This window comes from Sturnira hondurensis, unplaced genomic scaffold, assembly GCF_014824575.4.
Source record: "Sturnira hondurensis isolate 20B ecotype Veracruz unplaced genomic scaffold, ASM1482457v3 Scaffold0000880, whole genome shotgun sequence".
NCBI lineage: Eukaryota > Metazoa > Chordata > Mammalia > Chiroptera > Phyllostomidae > Sturnira > Sturnira hondurensis.
The window spans coordinates 11,498,005-11,523,759 of NW_028073511.1; positions in this window are offsets into that span (position 1 = coordinate 11,498,005).

Below are 25,755 nucleotides of genomic sequence, written 5' to 3' on the forward strand. Positions count from 1 at the left end.
TTTAATTTCTTGCCTCTGTGTTTATTGCTTATTTGGCCCCTTGCTCGGCTTGTACAAACTTGGCTAAATGGAAATGAATAAATGTAATTACTGCGGGTGACAGTGGTAATCTGTGTGGGTTTTTCATATTGGCTTTGCCAGCGTTAATCTAATCACTGGAGAATATGTGTCACTGCACAAATGCACTGACAGAAAGCAGAGTTCTCAGTCAGTGCCAAATACACACAGGCTGGGAAGCGCAGATGCAAACGGCTGTTCTGCACCCGCAGCTCGCTCCCCCTCTGTTATAGCCGTAGAAGCTACCAGAGTATCCTAAAAGGTGAATGTGTGTGTACAAATGCTCTGTAGTTTGGGCAAACCCTGAAGGAGGCTCACAGATGACTCTGAAGCCAAACCAAATGATACGTAATGTTTTCCCCAGTGTGGGGCTGAGGCGTCCCGTAGCATGGGGCTAGGAAAAACTGAAATTTTTCATTTCTCCCCAATACTAAGTGGCTGGGAGGGCTGGCTAATAATAAGTGGCTTCACCTTTCAGGGTTTTGTTTTCCTTCTACAAGAGGGACACAGGACAAGTCAGATTGCTTGGTGTTTCCATTGCAGGAGGAGCAGCAGGGGGTGAACCAGGCAATCAGTGTGGGGAAGGAAGGATGAAATCAGATAATGTATGTTAAAGTGTCTTGCCAGCTACAAAGCAAAGCTAAATGGAGCAGAAGAGAATCCTCCATATACAGACTTTATTATATATAAGATTTATTTTATCAAAGCAGCAGGGAAGCAAAAGATTATTCAGTAAATGGTAGTTGAATGGCCAGTTAGCATTTGGGAAAAAATAATAAATCAAGTCTTTCCTGTAAATCTGAATATTGGTCAAAAGCAATTCCAGGTGGTGAAAATAATTAAACATGAAAATGAAATGTTAGAGAAACCAGATGAGGAATTTAATATTCACTGGATCTAGAGGATTTCAGAAAAGACTCTTTATGCTAAAAAAAAAAGTAAAGGAAATCATGAAGGAAGAATAAACAAATTTGATGACATTAAAGTTACAAACTTCTTCAGTCAAAACAAGGTGGCCCAAATGGGAAAGCATCTAATATTTTCAGCAAATAGGGCAAGAACCAATAACTGTGTTTAATGAAAAGCTCCCAAATATTTATTTAAGTAAAAGAAGGCCTTATAAATAATTTAGAGAAAGGAAATGATGAGAAATATCCAAAGAAAAACTCAACTACTAAATATGTTTGAGGAAAAAAATGTTCAACCTTGCCAAGAATCAGAGAAAGCATTTTCAGACAATTAGCAAACATGCTTGATATCTGGTGCTTTCAAAGGTGTGAACAGACCAAAAATTTCTGAAGTGCCAAGGGCAACCTTTTGGAAACCAAGAGACATAAAACTTGTCTAATTTTTCCCTAGTAATTCCAATAATGCAGCTTAAATAATGTATTTTTAAAAGGAAGTGACTCAATCTCTAAAAACGTGTATGACAGTAAAACATTAGGAAAAATTACATGGTGTATCTTATTGCTCAACATCTTAATAATGATGTAAATTTTAGCTACTCCTCCTGTACAAATAAATTTTTGTGAATAAAAATTATGAAGACTTCAACAATGTAAAATTGATACAGGGTGCAGCCAAGGGGGGGCCCAGAAAAGATTTGCAATGGTGTCCAGAACTCAAAGTGTACAGGAATATTGGAGGAAATATTAAGATGTCCTCACCGCCCCCACACCCAGGTGTCAGTTAGGGGAAGGGATGAATGGAGCAGGGTCATTGAGAGCTGTTTTGCATAGCAACAGTTTTGCAGCTAACCTCTGGAATGGTCATTTAACATATCTATAACCTTTAACCGGTTTCATAGATATGTTAAATAGCTGTGGCCAAGCTTTGGGCCAGGGAGAAGTGAGTAGCTACCCAGGCTGGAATTGGGAGCTGCTTCTCTGAGACAGAGTGCCTGCTGGAGAGGCATGTGGCTTTAGCAGAGTGAGGACCCCCCCCCTTGGCCAGGTGAGGGGGAGAGCCAGGCTGTTTTGGAAAGATGTAGATCCCTGTAGCCATTAGGAGGGAGAGCCACGTGGTTTCAGCAGAGTGCAGACCCCCTCTTGGCCAGGTGAAAGGGAAGACCACACAGCTTTGCCAGAATGGAGATCCCTGCGGCCAGGTGAAGAAGAAAGACGCGCTTTTGGTGGAGTGCGGCTTTGGTAGAAGAGGCCCACGCAGCTTTGGCACGCTCCCTTTGGCTGAGTGGCCTGGAAAGCGGGAGAGACTTTGACTGGAACTTGGTACAAAGAACTCTTGCCAGTGAAAGGTGCCACATGACTTTGGATTAATTGGAGATCCTGCCTGGACAGGCAGGCGACACAGCTCACGTGCCAGCGACCTGAAAAACGGACGTGTGCTCTTTCCCTGATTTACGGTACCCGGAGTTGGGACAGTGGGAGAAGGGAGCGCTGTGTGTGTGTGTGTGTAGGTGTATACCCTTAAAGACTTTAATATTTTAAGGAAGGCATTAGGCCTGAATAGCATTAAATAAACATTTTGTTTCCTTTTCACAAATCTCTGGCATTGAGAGATGTCTTTCCAATTGGTGGCGGACAGAAGAGCCCTATAGATATTACTGTATCGTCCTTGGGAGGGGCCCCTGTTTTCTGTAGCAGTTTTTGGCATCCCTCGGTGGGCCAAGTATTGCCCTCCCCCCTCGGACCCTTGTTCGGTAACAAAATTATGTGACAGAGAGCTAAGTGAAAAAAAAATATTCTGCAAAATTGTACTTTCCCAGGTGCGCCCTCTGGACTTCTCAAATGTCATAGACCAGTATTAGGTCACATGCCCTTTTCTAAACCAATCATGGCAAGAAAAATGAAATAACCATGATTGACTTAGAACAATCATTTAGGGGACTGGATATTGTACAATAGTAAAGAGAATGCAAAAATGAGGACCATTAAATAATACTTATAGAGACAAGGGAAGAGGAACATGGTACATAACAAGGTAAATAAAAATCGCATATTTAGAAAATTGAAGAATTAGGGGAATAACATTGGTTCCTTAAAGAAAATACCAAAAAGAATCTCTGCCCCAACTTGCAGAGAGAGACAAGAAACAAAGAAAAGGAAAGATAAAATGAGGTGAAGAAAAAAAGAAATAATAAAGAAAGAAAATCACTTCTACAGAGCATCAGTCTTAGAAAAGAAACCCTAGTATCAAATCCTCTCTATGTAAAACAAAGCCTTTTATCATTATACTGTTAACCTGCAGATGGTATCAGGAATGTAAGGCCTCAGGCAATCTGCTGAAAGGCTTAGAACTTCCTTGCAGAGACCTAAAAAGCATGACAAAAGTGAGAACCCCTAGGAGAAAGGCAATACAAGGTCTAATCTGACCCAAAATACAGTAGTAGGTAGATCTCTCTGCTCTTTTAAGATGCAGTGCGTGAGCAAAGACATGATAAGAAACAGGAAATTGGGAAGGTATAGCAGTCAGCCAGACTTCTCAACAAAGAGTATCTTCACTCTGGAACAGAGATTTTCAACCAGTGTGCCACAAGGATTTTAAAAACATGCAATACCTGACTAGTCAGGGGCACCGACCTCTTTTTCCTTATTGTTAAATTAAAAAAATGGCAAGGGCCAGCACAATAATAACCATATGGTATGTGAACAAATCAAAATTATACTTATTTTTTGTCAGATCAGCCAAAAAAAATTTTGGTGCGCTGCAGAATTTTAGTAATTAGTTTATGCATGCCATGAGATGAAAAAGTTAAAAGTTGATGCTCTAGAGAGTAAAAAGTTTTAAAACATCAAGGAATATCAGATCAAAGCAGCTGACCTCCAAGGACAAGACATAAGAGACCAGGGCAGACATTTGGTACAAAGTGCACCCTGTTGGCAGTTTATTGCAGACTGATGATAATCCATTTTCCAGTTGTTCCACTAGCCCACTTCTCCTGTGTTGTGATAAGTTTAATTAAAAAAATACTACACATTTGATAATCCCTGGGAGAAAGCGTCCCAGTCTAGGATAGACGTAAACGCCTTGTCCCTTGGCTTCAAGGAGGCTGTGGAGCCATCTTTCCTGGGAGAGAGTGCACAGCTATTTTTATAAAATATCTACACAATTCTTTCCAGATCAGAGAAATATATTCATTAAACCTCCCAGAAACTGAATTTCTGTTTCTTTGAGTCGCTGGTTTGGATTACAGAGACGGTGTTTGCCTCCGTTAACACCCAGGACTCTGGAACCAGCGACCCTGGCACAGAGATTTCACATTCCCACCTTCCAACTTCATTGCCAAGGAGTGGACATCAAGGAGTTTCACTGCCTCTAGTTTTAAATGCGAGAACCGAAGTACAAGCACAGTGCTTTCACTTGACATAAAATGAAGATGGGGAAAGGTTTCTCTTATGTTTCAGGAAATTATTACATTTTGGTGAAGCGCTTAGAGGTATAATATGAGTGGGATAATTTTCACAGCATTTGATGTAGCGAATGTTGTGGGGCTTTTCCGTGACACATAATCAGTATTAAGCCAACATTTATAAAATAAAAAATGAAACCAAGTTTCTCACCAGGAAAATTGGTTTCCGTTCAACAAGATGTCCTACGGCATCTTTATAATTTTTAGGTTTCAGTTTTCAGTACTCACTTTTTTTACCACAAGCAATGACATTTAGAAAATAAAGAATCCTGGATGTCCCCTAAAAGGAAGTATACCAAAATATTAGGAGAGTATCTGACCCCCCAAAAATCAATATTTAATTATAACCATTGGTTTGGACATTCTTGCCCTCTTTCTGTTATAAAAACCCCAATATTGCTCTTATCTTTATTTTTATCTTTTGAATAACTTTATAGATCTACCTTCTTCCTGGTATTGTTCTGGATGTAAAATATTGATTTTGACATGTCTAAGACCTACATAAATTAGTGCATAAATATTAAATTTAATATTTAAATTTAAGAAATTAGTGAAATAAACAGCAGTATAAAATATAATTTCTTTCCTGTAATAGCATATAATTGAACAGGGAAATCAAACATACACATGTATAAAAGTAACAAATACATAAAATGTTATCTTGAAACTTCTCAAAATTTGGTTTATATATAATATACATCATATTAATCCTCTAATACTTTTGTTAAGATGCATATTTTTAGGTCTTGCTCCAGATTTGAGTCAGAAATTCATGGGCATGGGGCCTCGGAAGCTGCATTTTACAGGGATTCTGAAGTTTGCAAAATTTTGCATTTTATGAAATTACCAGAAAGTAGTAAAGTTAGAAGGAAGCAGTGGAACAGAGAGATTATAGCTACTTGAGATGATCAGGAAAGGAGACTGCATAGGTGAATGAGATTTGAACTTGGTTTTGAATAATGAGCAGTATTATACAGTGGTGGGAAGAAAATACAAAAAATAAGGATGCAACATTTTAAAAAATGCTGAAGGAAGTAGCAAGTCAATTGGCTTGAGGAGTATTTGTAGAAGAATCTGGAAAGATAATTTAAAGAGCTCTTGAAAGCCTGATCAAGATCCCTAGACCTTTAAAGGAATTCATCATCACCCAGCCCTTATTATATGAAATGTTAAAGTGATTTACCTAAGAAAAAGAAGAAGAACAAAACTATGAACAGTACAGTGACAACAAACTCACAACTACCAACAACTGAACCTAAAAAACACAAACAAAACAAACAACTACAACAGGAACAGAATCACAGAAATGGAGATCACATGGAGGGTTATCAGCAAGAAGGGGGAGGGGGAAGATTGGGGGGAAAGTACAGGGAATAAGAAGGATAAATGGTAGGTACAGAATAGGCAGGGGGAGGTTAAGAACAGTATGGGGAATGGAGAAGCCAAAGAACTTACATGTATGACCCACGGACATGAACTAAGGTGGGGGAGGGGTGTACAGGGAAGAAGGGAATAAAGGGAAGGAAAACAGTGGGACAACTGTAATAGTATACTCAAAAATATATATTTAAAAAAATTAATGAGGTAAATCTTTAGTTATAAGTAATGTAATCACAGTAATAAAATATTGCCTAGTTTTAAGATTAAAGACATTCCTTAGTTGTTGGGATAGAGGTGGCCTTAACAGAGCATCCATTATCTCAAAAACAAAATATAAAAATGAAAAATCCCTCAAAATCACCTTTCCTGAGTACTCTACCATCCCAAGAGAAACAGAGTTTTATGAGAATTACAAAAATAATTTCTCCTAGTCCTATAACCACTACAGTGGCCAATTGATTCTCTGTTAGAATTCAAGGAAGCTGATCCATGTTCCGAGTCCTTCTCTCTGAGGTACACTGTCTCTATCTCACAAGTGGAAAAAAGGGAGCACTGTGGGAAAAATCTATTCTGATCCCAAAAGCCAAAATAACTCCAGGGAGTTATCTGAGAAAGGGAAACCAGCTGAAAAGTTCACTGCTGGAAAACCTGGCACAGTGTTTCCACATCCTATTCCGGGTACATGTTGATAGGCAGAGTCCTACTACTGCCTTTATCTGTGAAGGAGAAACTGGTCTGAGCAGAAGCTCCCTTCCTTGGTGCCCTGCAGTTGGCAGCCAGGGATTCAGCTACACTTAATCCACAATTCTGTGTCAAGTGTAGGGACGGCACTGGCAAACTCAGGTAACAGGACACTGTGCTGTTTATGGGATCTGATTCCTGGCTGGAGATGCCTCACTAATTCTGGGAAGGCAGAATTTCCCTCTGGGGTTGGGGTGGGGAGGAAGCAAGGTCTAAGTAAATGGAGGAGGAAAAGAGAAAGAGTGAGACTGCAAGATACTGAAAGAACAGAACAGAATGCAATATTTAAACCTGGACAATGCAATAACCAGAGGAGAGTGAGGCAGGAGGAATAATGGGGGGAAATAGGGGAAGGGTCATTAAAGAGCATGTATAAGGGACCCATGGACAAAGGGGGTAACTACGAGGGTGAGAGAAGGGGATGGCTTGGGGGGTGTGGTGATGGGGGGAAATGGGAGCAACTGTACTTGAACAAGAATAAAAAAGAAAAAGAAAAAAATCTGGACAATGCTCTAAATTCTAAATTAATAGGTCCATAATGCTCTAAGTTTTAAATTAAGAGGACCACAATAAAAAAGAGATCTTGCCCTGGCTGGTGTGGCTCAATTGGTTGGAGCATCACCCCATAACCAAAAGATCTCGGTTGGGTTCTCCATCAGGGCACATACCCAGGTTGTTGGTTGATCCCCAGTAGGGATGGGTAAGAAGGCAACCAACCAATCTCTCTCTCTCTCTCTCCCTCTCACTCTAAAGCAATGAAATGTCCTCAGGTGAGAATTTAAAAAATTTATCTTGCATAGTTAAGTCCCCAAACTATTTATGATCCAACAGGAAAAATATAAATGCAGGAGTGAGGCTTCACTTATACCTTGGCAAAAATGTCTGTGCAATTTTTTTTCTCCTATCAAGATGGGAACACAGAACTCAGCAGAAATTGGTGCTAACCTAGAGGCCAACAATCAAAGTCAAAGATAGAGATAAATAAAGTAAAGAACAAAAATGCCTAGTAACTGAAGGTACCAAAGAAGATGGACTTGCTAAGAATGGGAGTGGGTTGGGAAGGAGGCCAGGGAGTCAAGAGATTCCTTAGTAACTGGTGAAACACACCTGAGGGAAATACAAAAAAGTGCAGATGAAGAAATGGCTTCCCGAGCTCTCCCCTCTCACCATTTGCTTATGCCACTTTCTCTGCACCAGAACATGTGGGCATCTTCACAGCCACATCTTCTTCCCCAGCTTCCACTACAGATCCGGTTCCACCTTCCTCTGTCCTTTCCTCTCCCCTTCTTCCTAAGAATTAAGACCTATTTGCAACGATTCTGAAGTAATGGTTGCAAACCATTCACAAGTAATTCTCATTCCTAGTGTCAGGGGTGGAGGGAATAATTACTCTCCCAGGAAAAGCTCTGTACAACTGTTTTTCAGACATACGTGTTCTGGAGAGTGTTCATTATCATACTTTAAAAATTTATTGATGTATATTCGACATATAACATTGTGTAAATTTAACATGCACAACGTGTTAATTTGATGTATTTATCGATATATAGTGTAGTGCATACTTATTCCTTTTTAGGGGTTGGACAGCATCATACTTTTTATTAAAATGTGTTGCCCACAAATACAGGACATATGAACAATCCTGTCCCTTGATTCTGTCCAGAATTTCTTTACATTATTCTGTTCATCTATATAGTTAAATCAAACTTGAGTCTTCCTGTAGGCCCAGGATCACTGTATCTTCTTAGGTAAAACAAACTAACAAAAACAATGATGAAAAACAATTCCTGAGCTTGCTGTGACTTTCTCTGTGTGACAAAATTGCATGAGAGACCCACTGTACTAGAGCGTCTTTGTAACCTGACTCTTAAAACAACCACAGTCACTAATCTATATATAATGCAAATCAAGATAAATGATTATGAATCAATAGGTAGTTGTTTTTAAATCGTATTTTGAGACAGGCTCTGTAGCAGGTACTTTCCATGTGTTAGCACATTTAATTATCAAAATAAAGCTGGGAGTCAGCCAAACTTTTTATGAAAGCTAAATCATAAAAAGTTAAGTGGTTTGCCAAGATAACTCATCTGAGAGGAGGTGGAGCAATCATGCTAACCCCTAACCCATCAGCTCACAGTCCTTAAATCTAAATAACTTCAAATGTATTTTTTTAACATTCTTCTAATTAAAAAAGTAAAATAAAAGTTATTTTAATTGTAAAACTTGTAAGATATCTGTGCCTATATACTCCAAACTCACAAGTGACACATACGTGTGATTTACACATAACGAGCACTTTCCTTTGTCCAAACACAAACAAGGGAAAAGGCTGTAGAAAACAAACCAGCATACGTAGTCATGAGGGACTTCCTAATAAAGAATCAGAGGGGCAGAGTGCTGAAGGAGTGACAATGGGACTAAAAAAATCACCAAAAAGGGCGAAAGATCATGATATTGTCCGCCGCTCTTGTCTGGATGGATGCTCTGGGGGTCCATCATGTAGGCGAATCCCTTGCACTAGAAAATTAGAATTCTGGGGTTCTATTTGATGAAGGAGATACACGTTGGCACAGCTCTCCTGCCTAAAATGCTTAGGAAAGGTCCATTGAAAAAGGCTGGCTTTTGGGTTCCATGGAGGCTGAGGTACCCTTTGAAGCCTTCTATTCATAGAGCAGGTCACTTCCTGTCAACCCTCACTGCCTAGGACGGAGGCGCAAGAACAAACTTTTGCATTGGTATTCTACATCCATTGGAGAGTATCTCAAGCCTTCCTCTCTAAAGTTTCATTTACAGAAGATAGTGTTAACATCATAGATTTCAATTTAACATCTATTCCTGCCAGGTTTATTTCACCTGACCTGGGAGAAACAACAACAGTTCCCCTCCGTCCTGCTCTGCTTTATGAAATGGGCTCTAAAACATAGAACAGGGGCAAAGAGGGAGACATATTGGAGTTCACCCATTTCTGCTGAGTTGGATCTTCAGAGATCATGGACAGTATTGACAAAGACTTCATTAGAACGTGAAGAAAAGGGTATCACATGCATTTCCCCCTCCTCTGATGGGTTAGAGCAATGTCTTCTATGTCATTATGTAACTATCTTTAATCCCCTAGTTTATAACTGGTCTATAGAGGCTACATGAAGAAGTCTCGAAACAGGAAAAGCAGTAACTAAGAATGATAATAGGTGCAAAAATTGTGTATAAAAGGGCAGAAAATGTAGAATACTTTATTCATCATTATTCCTATTTCTAATAAATGTGATAGAACATTTTAAGAGGTATCCTTTGGAGGTACATGGGGCAGCCCATGGATGTCAGACAGAGGTGCATTCAAGGGACTCTGGCTGATTTTCTGTCTAGACCAGGGCTTACATTGATTAGTTTACATAAAAATAATGAAAGAACTGGACACTAAAAACAGAATTAGCTAAATAAAGTCTTCTGGACCCAGACACAGTTGAAATGCCTTTAGATCTGGGAGGAGAAGTCAATGGGTTAGTGGTTATTTATTTATTTCTTTTTGGCCTGCCCATAAGCCAGAGAAGACAGTGTGGGCCCATCCTTTCAGTTTAACACATTAAGGTTTTCCCCAAATGTTATTTCTCAAAGTGCGCTTTTTGAGACAACACAAAAGTTCTAGGCTGTTCTTTACTTCTCTTTGCTAGTGTATGGCTGGGAGAAGAGAAAGAACAGTGGAAGTGGTAAATTAAAACAAGACCCTTGACAATTTCTAGAAAATTTACCAGTTGAATGTTTTTCAAAATCCTCTTTCAAAAAATGTGAGCAACAGTAAAATTTTAGGTTAGGGAAGAGCTTAACATTTTAAAGAAATTATTGTGTTCCTCTAGTTCTAGACTCATTCCCTACAATAAATAAAAATGTCAAACCAGAAAAATCACACTCTTGTGAAATTCAAGTACACTCTCTCTTAAGGAAAGGCTATGATAAGTGTAATTCAAGGAGATACTGACCTAAACAAATTGTTGTGTTACAGTAAAAATATAAATATGACCTCAATGAATCAATTTACTATTGTTGTTTCAATATATCAGTAGTAGGTCCTCTATTTATATATGACATCCATATAAGAATTTGGTTCTAAACAGGGATATTGTCCCCACAAAATGAAAAGACATTACTCTGTGAATGATTGCTTTAGTGAAACATACTCTGGCTAAAAACAAAATTCAGATACTTAGTATTGGTACAATGATAAGGCTAATGAACATCACCCATGGAATGGGAGAGAACCTAATATACTGAACATTTTTAAGGTGCTTTATATGTAATCAAGAGATCATAAGTGATATATTGATTTTTTACACACAGAATATGTCACATAGTATAGTCATGAACCACATAATGACATTTCAGTCAATGACAGACTGCATATATAAGATTATAATGGAGCTGAAAAATTCCTATTGCCTAGAGACATTGTAGTCATCATATCATCACAGTTTAATGCATTACACATATGTTTATGGTGATGCTGGTATAAACAAACCTACTGCTAGTACGTTTGCTAGTCATAGGAAAGTTTCATATATACACGTATTATTGATGTGTACACCGGTCCACAGTGTCCACAGCATTATAGAGGAGATATGAGACAAATTCACATGAACTACCAAGTCCTATGGAGGAAAAGGGACAACACGGCTACTCTCTGAAGGGGAGAGCCTGCTGACCCTTGCTCAGACAGGCTTTTATTGGGTTCAATTAGCACAGGAATACCGATAAAGCTCATTAATCATTGTCAGGCAGTAAAGCTCATTAAACAATAGATAGCATACAAAGAACTACGAGAGCCTATTCTGAGTCAGGGTCTATTAGCTAAAGGGCTACAAAACTTTGGGAAACAAACTCATTTCCTGCTCAGACCCTTATCATTTGATTGAGAGCATTCTTAGCAAAGCAGGATTTTACATATTCTTTCTTTGGCCTGATCACCCAGGGGAGCCCGCCCTTTCCAGCACAGGGCTGCACCACTTTCTGTCATAGTTTCAGGCTTAAGTCAGGCAGGGGAAGTAAGGCAGCGAAGAGATTAGGAGACTTCTTGCAGACAGAATGAGGACTCAGGCTATGTCAAAGCCAAGGGGCAAGGGTCCATCACCCCCTTTTGCTATAGTCCCCCAAGTCCTTTCCTGGGGGCCTCTCTGTGATTGTTCCTGTCTTAGGTCATTCCCCCATGGGGAATCTTACCCATCATTGGCTAACCGATCAAGCATTGGGGGCCAGTTATGGATGAAACAAAAGGAGCAGAAGAGGGCTCCTGCCAGGGAGATAAACTTTGTTTACTTAGTGGCTTATGGTCCAAAGGTCACTTACTCACTCATAGCCTTGGGGGTATTCCTGCTCCTGAAACCAGTCAGGGCAGTTTCAAACATCTCCCCCTTTTTTGTTTGTAAAATCAATTGTACTTGTTAAGCCTGTGAAACCTACTATTTGCTGTTTTTTAATGCAATCACAAGAAAACAATTTCCATATATATCATAAAGCACAGATAAGGATTAAGACAAGGGAGAACCCAAGGGCTGCCATGACCCAAACTCCTAAATTCACTCCATTGAATAATGTTGCAAATGCAAGGAAATGACAAGAGTAACAGGTCTGGTTACACTTCAGTGCTTGGGAGAATTAGCACCAACATCAGGGAATTACTTTAAAGATATGCAGCAAGCGTTTTCTGCCTGAACTCAGGGTGAAAGAGTTTTAGCAAGAGCAAGTCACAAAGCAGCCTAGGTATAATGCAGGCCTAATTTCCCATGGGAGAACTTCTTTATGGGTGTGTTCCCGTGTGCCAACTCACCCCGCACTGGTTTTCCACAGGGTGCTGGGCCACATTTCCACATCTCGAGAAGCGGTTCCCTACAGTACATAATACTTGGTAATGAAAATAAATGACTATGTTATTGGTTTAGTATTTACTATTGGTTAGTATTTCCTAACCTTTGATCATCATTTTTGAATGTACTCTTTCTACTTATAGAAAAAGTGTGCTGTGAAAGAATATGCCATGATACACTGGCAGGAGCCTCATGCATCACATGTTTACTGCATCTCTTGATTGCATCATATTATTTTGTACTTGATTTAATCTTGTGTTGTTTTGTACAATAACATACTGCATGTGCTTGTAGCCTAGGACCAATAGGCTAGACCAGGGTGTCAAACTGATTTTCACCGGGGGCCATATTAGCCTCACGGTTCCCTTCAAAGGGCCAAATACAAAGCTCCTTGCCCCTAGTTAAGGAGTAGTTACATTTATACATTCCTAAAATTACATTTGGTCCTTTGAAGGCAACTGTGAGGCTGATGTGGCCCCCTGTGAAAATGAGTTTGACACCCCTGGGCTAGACCATATAGCCTAGGTGTGTGTTACCGAACAAAGGGTCCGAGGGGGGGGCAATACTTGGCCCACCGAGGGATGCCAAAAACTGCTACAGAAAACAGGGGCCCCTCCCAAGGACGATACTCTAATATCTATAGGGTTCTTCTGTCCGCCGCCAATTGGAAACACATCTCTCAATGCCAGAGATTTGTGAAAAGGAAACAAAATGTTTATTTAATGCTATTCAGGCCTAATGCCTTCCTTAAAATATTAAAGTCTTTAAGGATATACACCTACACACACACACACAGCGCTCCCTTCTCCCACTGTCCCAACTCCGGGTACCGTAAATCAGGAAAAGAGCACATGTCCGTTTTTCTCCCAGGCCGCTGGCACGTGAGCTGTGTCGCCTGCCTGTCCAGGCAGGATCTCCAATTAATCCAAAGTCATGTGGCACCTTCCACTGGCAAGAGTTCTTTGTACCAAGTTCTAGTTAAAGTCTCTCCTAGTTTCCAGGCTACTCAGCCAAAGGGAGCACGCCAAAGCCGTGTGGGCCTCTTCTACCAAAGCCGCGTCTTTCTTCTTCACCTGGCCGCAGGGATCTCCATTCTGGCAAAGCTGCGTGGTCTTCCCTTCCACCTGGCCAAGAGGAGGTCTGCACTCTGCTGAAACTGCATGGCTCTCCCTCCTAATGGCTACAGGGGTCTACATCTTTCTAAATAGCGTGGCTCTCCCCCTCATCTGGCCAAGAGGGGGTCCTCACTCTGCTAAAGCCACATGGCTCTCAAGCAGGCCCTCTCTCAGAGAAGCAGCTCCCAATTCCAGCCTGGATAGCCACTCACTCTGCTAAAGCCACATGGCTCTCAAGCAGGCCCTCTCTGAGAAGCAGCTCCCAATTCTCGCCTGGGTAGCAGCCATTCACTTCTCCCTGGCCCAAAACTTGGCTACAGCTATTTAACATATCTATGAAACCAGTTAAAGGTTATAGATATGTTAAATGCCATTCCAGAGGTTAGCTTCAAAACTGTTGCTATGCAAAACAGCTCTCAATGGCCCTGCTCCATTCATCCCTTCCCCCAACTGACACCTTGGGAGGGGGGGGCGGTGAGGACATCCCAATATTTCCTCCAATATTTCTGTACACTTTGAGTTCTGGACACCATTCCAAATCTNTAAGGAGTAGTTACATTTATACATTCCTAAAATTACATTTGGTCCTTTGAAGGCAACTGTGAGGCTGATGTGGCCCCCTGTGAAAATGAGTTTGACACCCCTGGGCTAGACCATATAGCCTAGGTGTGTAGTAGGTTATACCATCTAGGTTTGTGTAACTGAACTCTGTGATATTTACACAAAGACAAAAACACCTAATGTCACAGTTCTCAGAAAGTATCCCCATGGTAAGCGGTACCCAACTCTACTACACATCTGTAGATAAGTAACAGAAAAATTAGTTAAAAGCGATATCATTAATAAAGATATTCCAAAAATAACATGTCTAGGAATAAGTCTATAAAATATATGTTAGACATTTATGAAGAATGCCATAAACTTTACTAAAATTTTTAAATACCCAAATAAATGGAGACAAATACTATGTTCACGAATACAAAGTCTCAATATGATGACATCAAATGTTCCCCAGTTTGATATATAAATTCAATGACATTGCAGTCAAATGGTAGAGGTTTTTTTTAATGGTTTTTTAATGAGAATTTATTAAATGCTTCTCAAATTTAAAAAGAAGAGCAAAGCATTTTCTAAAAAAACAAGCATTCCTGAAGAAGAACAAAGAGAATTAATGTATGGCATGAGGGGTGTATGACATACACTGGTGATGAAAACCTGTTCTAAAGGAGTTGTAGCATTGGCTTGTAGCCGATACAAGGACCAAGGGAACAGAAGTTGAGCCACAAAATAGGCCCTTACATATATAGCATTTTAACACATGACAAAATTCACATTGCAAATCAGTGAGAATGGGTTATGTAAAATCAAGTGTGAGGGAAACCCAATTATTTAATGGAAAAAATTAAGTTAAATTCCTAGCTGTAACTTATCACAAAAATGAATTAAAGAGACTTAGTTTCATTAAATTTTAGGTTTCTTGTTTAACAAAAGATACCGTGAAGGCAATAAAATATTTGTAATACATATAACAAATGGATTAGTATACAGAATATATCAAGAACTATAACTCAGTTAGAAAAGAATGGATATATTGGCCAGGAGCAGGCAATTCACTTAAAAAAATCACAGTTGAATAATAATCATACAACAAAAGATTAATCTCATTAGTTATAAATAAAGTACAAATTAAAAAGCGCTAACATTTTATATCCTGTAAATTAGGAAAAAAGTAAGAAGGCATAGCAATGACTTAGCAAGAATTAATGCAATGGAAGTTTTCATTTTCTGTTGGTATTATCAATGAATCAAGTTAAAGAAATAGGCCCTCTGACACCTATACACTCTATTCCTAGATATACACCTGGGAAAATACAGAATAAATGTTCAAGACAACATTATTTATGATAGCAAAAGACTGTAAGCAACCTAAATAAGTACCAGGGTAAAATGAATAAATTGGTTCTGGTATATTTATTTACAAAAATGTGACATCAATAAAAATGTTTCTCCAGAAAATGAAATATTAATGAAAGGGAATGAAATCACTTTAATTTTCGACATAGAGAAATTATAAAAATACAATGTTGTGAGAAAAAAGGAAGTCCAAATAATGAGTCCAAGAAAAAAGTACACCATATAACTCCGTCCATATGAAGATCAACACAGGAAGATTTAAATAATATTATTATCAAGAATACATATACATGTAGCAGAAGTGAAAACTCAAACATGTCAGTGATTAACACCACATCGGGATATTATTACTTGGGGAGGGTGAAGGTTCACGAAGGTTACAGAGGACAGTGTGGTTATGATGGGACACATAGGCTGATAATGTTTTATTTTTTAAGCTGAACAACAAAGTTAATGATAACTTACATATATTTTCTTATTTAAAAAAATTATTTACATGTAGTAAAACTTCAAATTGAGTGTAAGCTTCATCTATTTCTGGGGCTGAGGTAAGTTAAGAGATTTCTGCTAACCCAACTTAGAGGGAGTGCTTAGGAAATATCTGCCAAATAAAGTAACCTTAAAGAAAAGAGCCAGATATGCTACCTTTATTACTGGAAAAAAATAGAAAGTGCAGAGAGTAAAGTCCTTAATTTCACACAGTGCTGGAGTTCCTTTTATTTTTTTTTAAGATTTTATTTATTTATTTTTAGAGAGGAGAAAGGAGGGAGAAGGAGGGGGAGAGGAGCATCAGTGTGCGGTTGCCTCTTGCATGACCCCTACTGGGAGCCTGGCCTGCAACCCAGGCAGGTGCCCTGACTGGGAAATGAACTGGAAACTCTTTGGTTCGCAGGCCTGCACTCAATCCACTGAGCTGCACCAGCCAGGACTGGAGCTCCTTTTAGAGCAGAGGAGTAACAGGAAATTTTATTACATTTATATGTATGTCATCTAAATCTTCATAAAAACTCTTTAAGGCAGGTTTAATTTTCTCCATTTTTGCAAAATGGGCTTATCATAGGTTCTGTAAGAAGATGATAGATTCAATAATTTATCCTATGATCACATCTGAGTCAACAGATCTGAGTTCTAATTCAGGGTGTCCAGTATTCTTTCTTTTACCTAAGTTTTTCAAGTCTGCACTATTGACTTCTTGTGCTAGATAACTCTTTGTTGTGGGGTCTTTGTAGGAGACCATTCTGTGTGGCATGGGCCCAGCTCCCACTTGGAGATGCACATGACTCACACCCACAGATAGGTTCTCCCATGGGGAATCAGGCTTGCATTGTACCTAGACTGCTCTGAGACTTGCTTTTGCTAAAACTCCCTCACCCTGAATTGAGGTAGCAAACATTTACTGCAAAGTAACTTTGTCAGATCTGTGCTAAACCTCCCCAGTAAGGAGTGTAACTGGTTCAACTACTTTTCCGTTTTCATTTGCAAATATCCTTCTTCTGTGCTGTGATTAGCAGCGTGGTCTCCTTTGTTTTCTGTAAAAGGTAACTACCTAAAGCAAACCTATGCATAGTAAATGAGGACCATCAGGTAATGTGCTGAGAAACCCAATAAAGGCCTGTCATGGCAGAGGCCAAGGCTTTTTTCTCCTCTTGAAAGAGAAGCTGTGCTGTCCCATTTCCTCCACAGGACTCAGTAGTCTCTGTGAATTTCTCATGCCTCATTCACAGTGTGGCAGACCCCACGAGCCAGGGTCCACATCAGTCTTTCCTGTCCACTATAGGATGTTCAGCTGTGTCTCTGGCCTATACCCACTAGAAACTAGTAGCACTCCTTCTCTTTACCTCTTACTTGTAGTAGGCCAAAACTGTCTCCAGACATTGCAAAATGTTCCCTGAGTGCCAAAAATTCCTCTCCCTCACCCTGTCTCCCTGTGGGAAATCACTGGCTTACTCCACATTTCAAATAAGACCATGATTTTAAATTTGTATGCTTGCATCATTATATATTCTCATAATAGTGAATTTCTGAAGCAGTTTGTCTTATTAAGCTCCATGCCTCTGGAATTCACACCAAAATTCTGTGTAGCAGGTGCTTATGAATGTTGAAAGTCTAAGTAACTATTCACAGAGATATATGTAGCTACAAAAAAATTACAAAATCTCATGATTTTTAGATGCTGAAGTAGAGTTCCTTTTTTTTTAGCTCTCCGTCTCAAAAAAATTAGGTTCAATAGATCCAAATCAGTTGGAACAACTTTAGACAATACAAAGGTAAATTTATATTATTATAAATTTAATTTTTTAATTTAATTCTTAAGACATTATATATCTTAAGAATTAAAAATAGTGCCTGATGTATACATTTAATAAATTAATAAATTTATCGCTTCTCAATTATTTGATTTAATACTACAGTGAATATTTTCATACCAATCTAGAGGTGTTCTCATATCTACTTCTATGGCACCTCGTTAATTGATTCAAGGTGTTTTGTAATCTGTTAAACTGCAAATTGGAAAATGTGCAGTATTGATCATTTTGGTCATTCCCCTTCCATAATGATCAATGGAAGGGGAATTTGTCTGGAAATTGATAACATAATCTTTTAGTTATAAAAAATTTTACCACCTATTTAATACTAGGAACTATACTAGATGTAGGTAGAAATGCAATGAAGCTATTTCAAGATTAATTCAGTGCTGTTTATGCAACTGTTTAATGTATGTGTAAAAAATTGGATTATCTGGTTTTGCTATGGAACAAAAAGCTGCCTTCTTGGGGAATTACAATGGCATCCATGCGTTTTGAAGCCTAAAGGAACGGAGACGTTGAAATCTGTTTGTGATCTCCTTATACATGTCGCTTAATTAAGACTTGTGTTGTCGTTAAAACCAAAGGAAATAGCATTCTTTTTCTCTCTAATCTTCACACCAAACCAGTTTTTATCCCAAGAGGAGAAGGAAACTGAGAAAGATATCAAGCATACTAACAATAAGTGCTTCCATGCATTGATTTCTCTTCATCTAACATACCTCTAATGTTTTATCAATATTTCTCCTTTATTAATATATACGCACATGAACACACAGAGTTTTCTGCAGGAGTCAGGAAGATAAGCCTTATATCTGAGGTTTTAAAAATAATATTAACCTTTTGCCCTGGCTAATATAGCTCAGTGGTCTGAGCACAAGCTGGGAACCAGAGGCTTACCAGTTCCATTTCCAGTCAGGGCACATGCCTGGGTTGCAGGCTAGTTCCCCAGTAGGGGGCCTCGTGAGAGGCAACCACACTTTCTCCTTCCCTTCCCTTCTCTCTAAAAATAAATAAATAAAAATTTTTTAAAAATAATATTAACATTTATTGTCAGCATAAAGTTGAACTAATGTACCTATCTTATTCATAAATATGTGACTCTGTGGATGAATATTTGTGAAGAGGGAAGTCTTATCTGCTTCACATATTGGTAGTTTATAATAATCTTATTATTGCCATCAGGAATACTTTTCTTTGCCCTGGCTGGTGTGGCTCAGTGGATTGAGTGCCTGCCTGTGAACCAAAGGGTCACCTGTTCAATTCCTAGACAGGGCACAGCCCTGGGTTGCTGGCCAAGTTCCCAGTCGGGGGAGCTTAAGAGGCAACCATGTATTAATTTTTTCTCTCTCTCTCTTTTTCTCTCTCCCTTCTTTCTCCCTAGAAATAAATAAACAAAATATAATAACACTAAAAAAGGATACTTTTTCCTTCCCTCTTAAAAATGTCAAACTCGGAAAGTGAGATAAGTTCCCTACTTTCCCAATCTTCTAAAGATTGAAGACAAACTTTTAATGTCAAAAATTACCATGGATTCTTTTGTTTTCTAGATCTGACAAGGACCTTTTATCTAAAATATACAAAGAACTCTCATAACTCTACGGTAAAACAAAACAACACCCAGACAATCCATTAGAGTATAACAAAAAGACATTCCTGAAGAGGGTATATGAATGGCAAATAAACACATGAAAAGGTACTTGTCATCATTAGCTGTGGTAGACAAAATAACGTCCTTCAACAACAACAACAGATCATTATCCTGATCTCCAGGACCTGTGAATGTTATCTTACACTCAAAAGGAAATTTGCAGATGACATTAAGTTATTTAAAATATTTTTAAAATATATATATTTCTCTATTATGCTACTACAGTTGTTCCATTTTTCCCCTTAATTTCCCTCTGCCCTGTACCCCGTTCCCTCCTGCATTCCCCTCCATCCCCTTAATTCATGTCCATGGGTCATACAAATAAGTTATTTGGCTTCTACATTTTCTATACTATTCTTAACCTTCCCCGTCTATCTTCTACCTACCATTTATGCTACTTATTCTCTGTACCTTTTCCCCCGCTCCCTGCTAATAACCCTCCATATGATCTCCATTTTTGCAATTATGTTCATGTTCTAGTTGTTTGTTTAGTTTGTTCTTGTTTTTGTTTCTGTTTTTTAGGTTCAGTTTTTAATAGTTGTGAGTTTGTTGACATTTTATTGTTCATATTTTTGATCATCTTATTTTTCTTAGATAAGTCCCTTTAACATTTCATATAATAAGAGCTTGGTGATGATGAACTCCTTAAACTTGACCTTATCTGGGAAACACTTCATCTGCCCTTCCATTCTAAATCACAGCTTTGCTGGATAGAGTAATCTTGGTTGTAGATCCTTGCCTTTATGACTTCAAATACTTCTTTCCAGCCCCTTCTTACCTGCAAGGTTTTTGAGGAATCAGCTGCTAGTCTTATGGGAACTCCTTTGTAGGTAACTGTGTCCTTTTCGCTTGCTGCTTTTTAGATTCTCTCCTTATCCTTAATCTTGGATAATGTAATTATGATGTGCTTTGGTATGTTCCTCCTTGGGTCCAACTTCTTTGGGAATTTCTGGGCTTCCTACACCTCCTGGAAGTTTGTTTCCTTTGCCAGATTGGGGAAGTTCTCTATTTTTTTAAAATAAGTTTTCTATTTCTTGCTCTTCCTCTTCTCCTTCTGGCACCCCTTTGATTCATATGTTAGAACATCTGAAGTTGTCTGGGAGGTTCCTATGTCTCTCCTCATTTTTTCAAATTCTTGTTTCTTCATTCTGTTCTGGTTGAATGTTTATTTCTTCCTTGTGGTCCAAACCATTGATTTGAATCCTGGTTTCCTTGCCCTCACTTTTGGTTCCCCGTACATTTTTCTTATTTTCACTTTTCATAACTTTCACCTTTTCCTTTATTTTGCAACCATACTCAACCATTTCTGTGAGCATCCTAGTTACCAGTGTTTCAAACTGTGCATCTGATAAGTTGGCTATCTCTTCATTGCTTAGTTGTATTTTTTCTGGAGCTTTGATCTGTTCTTTAATTTGGACCATTTTGTTTTCTGTCTTGTCATTTCTGTTATGTATTAAGGGGCAAAGCCTTAGGTATTGGTCAGGGTGGCACAACCCAAGTCACTGCTTTGTGATGCTGTGGGGGGGAGGGTTTTGAGAGGGAACAATGTCACTGCTTAGCTCTGAGTCTGCTTTCAGTCACTTTCTCCATTACTCTAAAGCAAACTGGGCCCTGGCGGTTCTGATTCCCAAGTTTGTGTATGTTCTAGACTCTGTGGGTCTCTCCAACAAACCCTCCTGTGAGAGTGTCTCTTGCCACCTCAACACACACAGGTTTTTACAGTCAGATTATTTGAGGCTTTATTTCCTTGCACTGGAGGCCTGGTTTGTGTGGTCTGTCTTGCCCCTGACTCCATTGTTCCTCCAGATTTATCCACACACAAATGTGGGACTGCCTGCTCTGCCAGCCACTGCCTTTTTGGTCCTCCAGCCTCCACCTTGCCCATCCTCGTCCTCTAGCCGCCACCTTGCTGTGAGTCCTTTCTACCCCAGCTGCCCCTCTCTGCCCCTCCTACTGGTCTGGATGAATGTTTCTTCTTTAACTGCTTGGTTGTTGAACTTCCATACAGTTCAAATTTCTGGCAGTTCTGGTTATTTTTTGTTTTTAAATTTGCTTTTGTCCTTCTTTTGATTGCACAAGGAGGCCAAGTGTATTTACCTACACCTCTGTCTTGGCCAGAAGTCTCTCCTCTTTCATTTTTGATTTTATTTATTTGGGTGCTTTCTCTTTTTTTCTTGATGAGTCTGGTTAAAGATTTGTCAGTCTTGATTACCTTTTTTAAAGACCAGCTCTTGGATTTATTGATCTTTTGCCTTGTTTTTTTTCTAGAATCTATTTCATTTATTTCTGTTTTAATATTTATTATTTCCTCCCTTCTACTCATGTTGGGCTTTGTTTGTTGTCCTTGTTCAAGGTCCTTTAAGCATGAAGTTAGTTAGTTTGTTTGAGTTTTCACTTGTTTTTTGAGATGGACCTGTATTGCTATGAATTTCCCTAGAATTGCTTTCCCAGGGACTTATAGATTTTGGATTGTTGTGTCCTTATTTTCATTTGTTTCAAGGTATCTTCTAATTTCTTCCTTGATCTAGTTGTTGACCCATTTATTGTTTAATAACATTTATTTAGCTTCTATGTCTTTGTATATTTTTCAGTGTTTTTTTGATTGATTTCTAATTTCATAGCATGAAAGTGGTCAGAGAAGATGCTTGATATGATTTCAATTTTCTTGTATTATTGAGATTTGGTTTGGGTCTTAACATACGGTTTATCCTAGAAAATGTTCCATGTGCACTTAAAAAGTGTGTATATTCTGCTGCTTTGGGGTAAAATGCTCTAAAGATATCAATCAAATACATTTGATCTAGTGTGTCATTTAAGGCTGCTGCCTCCTTGTTGATTTTCTGTCCAAAAGATCTATCCATTGAAGTTAATATGGTGCTAAAATCCCCAACTATGACTGTATTTCTGTCAATCTCTCCCTTTATGTTCATCAAGATTTGCTTCACACTTTTCGGTAGTCCTATCTCAAATGTGTAAATGTTTACTAGTGTTGGATAGAAAATGTCCAACAAGATATCCTTTTGTTGGATTGTTTCCTTTATCATTATGTAGTATCCTTCTTCACCTCTTACTCAAGCCAAGGTTTCAAAGTCTATTTTCTTGGGTATAAGTACTGCAATGCCAACATTCTTTTCTTCCTCTTTCCATGAAATACCCTTTCCATTTCTTCACTTTTTTTTTTTAGTCTGTGTATATCTTTTGAAATGAGTATCTTGGAGGCAGTATATGTATGGGTCTTGTTTTTTCAGTCCGTTCAGCTTTTATCCTATATCATTTGGTTTAAGCTTTTAAGCTGTTTACAATTAAGGTGGTTATTGATAGATACATTTGTAGTGCCATTTCACTGTTAAACTATTTTCCTCTGTTGTTTTTCTCTTTCTGTTTTTTTTCTCTATCTCTTTTTCTTCTTCTTAAAGCAATCCCTTTAACATTTGTTTCAATACTGGTTTAGTGTTAACAAACTCCTTTAGGTTTTTCTTGTCTGGGAAACTTCTTGTTTCTTCTTTGAATTTAAATGATAGTTTTGCTGGGTAAGGTAGCCTTCGTTGTAGGCCCTTGCTTTTCATCACCTTGAATTTTTCACACTACTCCCTTCTGGCCTGAAATGTTTCTGTTGAGAGATCAGATGACAGTCTCAATGGTGCTCCCTTGTGTGTAACTACCTGCTTTTCTCTTGTGACTTTTAGCTTCCTTATCTTTAAGCTTTGTCATTTTAATTATGTGTCTTTGCATAGACCTCTTTGGGTCCAACTTGTTTGTGGCTCTCTGAGCTTCCTGGGCTTGTGCATCTTTTTCCTTCACCAAATTTGAGAAGTTTTTGGTCATTACTTCTTCCAACATTCTTGATCCCTGCTCACTCTCTTCTCATGCTCCCACAATGCAGATGTTGTTATGCGTCATGTTGTCCAAAATGTTTCTTAATCTCTCCTCATTTTAAAAAAAAAATCTTTTTATTTTTTGCTGCTCTGAATCACTGATTCTATCCTCTGCTTCGTCTAACCTACTATTTATTCCTTTCGGTGTATTATTTATTCTAGATATCCCATTCTTTATTTCTGACTAATCTTATTTTATTGTTTCTATGTCTTTTATCATGCTGTTGAGTATTCTTATAATCATTACTCTAAACTCTCTATGTGATAAGTTGCTTGCCTCCATTTCATCTAGATCTTTATCTGGGGAATTCTCTTGTTCTTTCATTTGGGGTCTGTTTCCTAGGCTTCTTTGTATTTTGTCTTAGTTGTCTAATCAATGATATAGCCTTAAACAGTAATCAGCAACCCAACTGAAGCTCCACAGGATGGGGTAGAGTAATTCCTGCAGTTGGGGATATTGCTTCACTTCAGGCTGATGCAACTTGGAGAGGATGGTTCTGCCTGAGAGAGGGCTTCTGTAGTATGGGTATGACTCAGCACAGGGATCCTGGTGATTTGTTCCTTTAGTTCTCTCCCTAGAACCATGGCCCCCAGACTCTCCTCAAGTGTCCCTAGTCCACTCTGACTTTTCTCTGCTTGAGCCCAGGTTAAGTGGCTACAAACAAAATTTTGTGCACTGGCCTTTTAAAAGGAACTCTGTGTCTCCAGCCATTTCTCCCTGGCAGACAAGAAGCCTGATGCTTTTCAAAACTAGATGTTTTCTGGGTTTCTATTTGGCTCTGGTGCTGTAGGCTGGGGAGCCCTCCTTGGGGTTTAGACCCCACACTTCTCAGGGAGAAACCCAAGGAACTGAAATATCCTTCCAGAATTTCAGCTCCCACCTGTGGGATCCCAGCCAGCCCTCTAATGTTTCCTTCACAGTTCCTACCAGTCTCATTGTGGTGAGGTCTCATTTCCTCTGTCTGTCTTTGGTTATAAGGTTTCTCTCCAGCTAGTGTTCAGTTGGTTATTCAGGATGATTTCTCTACAATTTAGTTGTAAATTCCAGATTGGTCCTGAAAGGAGGTTAGTGTAGCTTCTATTTATTTCCCCACCATCATCCCCACCAGGATCCTCAGAAGTGCTCCTGAGGAGGATAAACTGTTGATCACCTCCTCTCATGGCCCCCAAACCAATGATTACATTTAAGGTACTTTCTAACACAGCTGGGAAATCAGGTTTGCTAAGGGAAGTAAAGAACTAGCCTGAAAAGTAACTACAGAACTTACTGGTCATGCACGAGCAGGAACCTGGAGAGCTTATGAGAAACTGGATCCTGAGATTGTTGGATTAAAGGTGGCAGAACACATTTTGGAGAAGGGGTTTTATTGACATAGGATCATTCTACAACATAGGTTTTAATATGCTGGCAAGGACCCCAGAAAATGGTTCTAACATGCTGCTAGAGTAGTTTACACAAGCATCATAGAAGGTGAGGTATAAATACTTTAATTTCCATGGCTGGTGGTGGAAGGAAGAACCAAAGAGCTCAGAGAGCTAAGCATGTTAGAATGGATATACTACATAAGGCAACAAAATGTACTAGGTGATTAAGATCCCACCAGAGTTGTGAAGGGATATTTATCAAATAATAAAGAAAGTGGTCCTCACAGTAGGCAATGAGAGATATTACTCTAGACTTGTGCTCTGATAGTAATGAAGCTGATTGGCTCCAACATTAATAAAGGACTGGTGGTGACAATTGTCACAATGAAACTTGAATTACCTGGATTCCCCACAGAATATAACATGGTGCACTTCATGGATGGTACTGTACTAATTGCCTTGTGTGAGCAGGAAGTGGCACCTGCTGTAGTACAATACTACTCGAGGGAGTGAGAGAAAGCCTGAGTATTCAGGGGCCCACTGCCTCAATGCCATGTGGAGCGTTGCAGTGGTCTGAAATCTCATCTAAAGTGAAGCACAAATTACTGTATTTTATAACTCCCACCATAAAAAACAAAATGGAATGACTGGCAGGCTTCACTGAGTTGTGGGGACAGCATGTTCCATACATGCTTATATACTGATGACATAGCATAAAAGGACATTGAACAGGAATGTCTCTGCAAGTGGCCCTGATGATTGGGTCACATGACCCAGCAGGCCCTATAATCTTGGAGACCTATATGGTGGTAAAGATGCAATGTCAAGTTTAAAACAAGCCTTAATGACATCTATATAGAGAGTCGTAGGGTTCTGGAGCAATGCAATGCCATCTGCACTGGAGGATTATGCACCTTTCAAAATCCCATCCTGGTGTGCCGCTGAAGCTTGGTTAAGAAGGAGCACATGCCCTATGGAATAACAAGTGAACATGCTGCCACAGTTACCCACCATGGGATGGTATCTGTCAGGAACATGAAGTCATATGGTTGTCTAGGCCCCGCAGCACTCTAGAATGATGTAAGTGGTACATCCAGGATCAAACATGTGCAGAACAAAAGGGACATGTG